At 37.7% G+C, this 3676-nt stretch overlaps 1 protein-coding gene across 1 annotated transcript in view; it reads left to right on the top strand.

Moving 5' to 3' along the window:
* The window catches only part of LOC106868754 (protein FAM8A1), a 12319-nt gene that overhangs the window by 2129 nt on the left and 6514 nt on the right, over positions 1-3676 (top strand). The gene's annotated exons all lie outside the window — the stretch shown is intronic.

The following is a 3676-nucleotide window of genomic DNA, read 5'->3' as shown; positions in this document are numbered from 1 at the left end:
AATATGCTGGCTTTTATTATTATTATTATTATTATTATAAACATTATTTATCCCAAACTCAACATAATTCAAGAGATGTTCTTCCCCCACTCTTTTTTGTGCGTTGAAGGATTTTGGCTGTTGTTTTTAGCGAATCGAACGACCAGTGCTACAAGCTTTCGTGTGTTTTTTTTGGTATTCGGTGGTCGTGGCAGGAATATGTGGGGGGAGGTGTCCATCCATGAAACATTACGTTGATGTGTGTGTGGGTGGTAAGTGTTTGTTGGTAATTACGTGTTCGGTGGGAGTGGTGACAAGTGCGATGCTGACGGCGGAGCAAGGGTCAATATTTGCGTCGTTGGTGAATGTTTAACCCGAAGTCAGCCTTCATCGAGGAAACTTATCATCAAAGCCGTTCCAGCCGTAGCCAACCCGTCTTTTATCACAGCTGCAGTTTGCTGTCCCTCCCACACTGACTTCCGTTTTATTATGACATTCTTTAAAACGTATATTTTTGTTAATGAAATTTTTGCAGATATACGTTTTCCAGGGTGTAGATTACAAATATGTTGATGTTTTCCAATTTAATTTCTTTTAGACGGGGTTTCTGGTCATCCTTCTCCAGACACTCGCTTTCGTGTCTACATTTCCGAAAAACTCTCTTTAAAACGCATATTTCTGTTTTTTTTAACAAAATTTTGCCTATTCGACACTTTGGGTAAATCTCTTCTACTATAGATCCTGGGTCGACTAATGCTTTGTACGTGAATTTGGTAAACAAAAAATGGAAGCCCGTCAAACATACATACGTGTGTTTGTCCTCCACTACCATCACTTGGCAACCTATGTTGGTTTGTTTACCTCCCCGTGACTTAGCTGTTAGGCAAAAGAGACCGATTGAGTAAACACTGGGGATCTTTTTTTTTTTTTTTTACTGAAATTTTTCAAGGCATTACCTCAGCATGGCTGCAATCCAATGACTAAAGCAAGTAAAAAAGAAGACATACGTTTTCGGATGGAGTGGATCCGGAAATCTGCCAAAACAAAGTACTGTTTTATGAATGTATTTATTTATTAGTTTACCATTTATTCTTTACTGGCATAATCGTAAAATACTTCCTTGAAAACAAACTGTAAAATATAAGGAAACAAAATTTGGTGGGGACATCACACCGTACAATTATATACTCGTTTTTTTTTTGTTTTTTCAAGTTATCCAAAACTGTAGATTATCCAATTTTTTTTTCCTTGTTTAAGACGATGAGGTGTGATTTCAAGGATATTTAATTGCAGTTTTTAGCAGGTCTAACGAGTTTCCCCTCATAATTGCGGGGGAAAGGTGAGTGGTTATGATGTGGATGTGATATCATCTTCTGTGACAGTATGGCAGTGTTGTGACGAGTTAATCCCGAGTCAACGCTGCTTAAACATAGCTATAATCGAAGACATTCCGAACGTGACCAACCCTATCTTATATATATATATATATATTTGTGTGTGTGTGTGTTCAGGTTTAAAAATAATTTTTGTAGAGTACAGTTCGATAATGGTCTAACTGCCCGAAATTTTGAAGTCACTGCCAATAGTATTCTTGTTTAGGAATTATAGCTGTGTGTGTGTATATATATGTATATGTATATGTGTGTGGGTGTGTGTGTATAAGTGGATGTGGGGAATTACGGCGTAATTTCGAACAAATAAGTAATTTATAAAAAAGTGTTGGTTTACTTGATAACGGAACGAAAAACGAAATTTCGTTAATTGTAGAGATGACACTGCTGTAGTTATAAACAAAGCAACTCCGTAATTTCTTCTAATTCATTTACATCTTTTAATTAATATTGTTTTTAATTAAATACTTAGAAAATATGGAGAAATGCAGCGTAAATTTTCGAATAAATGGAGGAAGTGTAAAAAATGCCATGGCTTTCATGAGACACCGAAACGAAAATTTTTAAATCTCACAACGAGAAATATTCAGCAACAGTACTTGTGTAGCCAGGAGACACGGTGTCGTATAGCCAGCTAGAGATGATGTCTCCTGGGGCTAAATTACAGCAACATTCGTCCTAAACCAGGACTGCCATGTTATGTTGGCAAACAATCTTTACTACATAATATATTTACTCGAAATTCTTTCGGAAATGACACCGCAATAATTGCAAAGTATCCTCAACTATATTCTGGGACTGTACAGGATGACACAGTGCAATCCGGGTAACATTTTGGTTATCTCCAGCACATCAGGGCACCTCATAAAGGTACATACAGTTTTGTTGTTGTTTGTGGTGATAGTGGTGGTGTTAATCCTGGCTCTGATTTTGTCGTCTTGTTGATGTAATTTAACACAAGGTTAGCCATGATCAAGCAGAACTATGACCAAAGCACTCCAGCCATAGCCATCGGTTCTACTTTCAGGTATTGACTACTTTATCTACGGTTATATAAACAGCAAAGTTGACATGGCCTACGGAATGTCTTTGACCCCAGTTCTTACTTTTATAAACTTGGTTCTTATTCTATTGGTCTCTCTTTGCTGAACAGCTAGGTTAAAGGGTTACAAACACATGAAGAGCTTCTTTCAGTTTCTGTCTACCAAATCTACTCACAAGGCCTTGGTCGGCCTGGGGCTATAGTATGTGACACTTGGCGAAGGTGCCAGCAGTGGGACTGTACTTGGAGCCATTTCGTCGGGATACAAACTTGGATACAAAGATAGAACTTTCCAGTCGAGAGACATCCACACCATTATCCTTCTCTTCTCTACTTTTGTCCGACCCCACCTTGAATACTGTTGTCCACTGTGGTCTCCCCACATGAAGCAAAGTATCATGAAAGTTGAAGCACCTCAATGGTCAATTACAAAAAAGATGGATGGCATGACAGGCCTTGACCATTGGGGTCAACTAGAAAAGCTCAAGCTTTATTCTCCCCAACACTGCCATGAGCGCTAAATCATCAGCATTGCCCAAATGATGTTGGCATTGCCTTTAAGATACACCCAAGACTTGGAACCCTTGCTATCCGCCCACGACATAAATCATACTCACATCACATAACAACAATACAGCACAATTATGTCCCCTCAATTGGCCCCGCTTTCTTTAACATTATACCAATTTGCATTAAAGCAGAAACAGGCCAGAAAATAGTCTAATATCAGGGCATATAAGCCCTCGATGGGGAAAAAAAGCGGGTATTAGTACACATGGGAATTGAACCCTCACCTCTTATATTCATGATAATTGTGCCAACTGATTACACCAACCCACCCACCCACTCCTTTCTGTTACATTTAAGAGTTATGCTTTCATGGTATTCTTTGTTTGTATCTCCTCTTCTCTCGTCCTTCCCCAGTGAACAAACTTCTTCACAACAATTCAGTTATGTCTGTGTTATATTTATTAAAGAAAGTGTCTACATGTTCTATACCAGCTGTCACACACAAACGTACCCCGGATCATACACACACACACACACACACACATATACATATATGCATACACATATAAATATCATTTACATATACATATTGACATGCATTCATGAGAAACTCTGTCCTTCACCAGCTGTCAATACGTGTATGCGTATATATATATATGTGTATATATATATATATATATATATATATATATATATATATATCATCATTTAGCACCCAATGTTTCATGCTGACATATATATATATATATATATA

This window comes from Octopus bimaculoides, chromosome 24 (genome assembly GCF_001194135.2).
Source record: "Octopus bimaculoides isolate UCB-OBI-ISO-001 chromosome 24, ASM119413v2, whole genome shotgun sequence".
NCBI lineage: Eukaryota > Metazoa > Mollusca > Cephalopoda > Octopoda > Octopodidae > Octopus > Octopus bimaculoides.
This window is presented reverse-complemented; position numbering and strand designations above follow the sequence as displayed.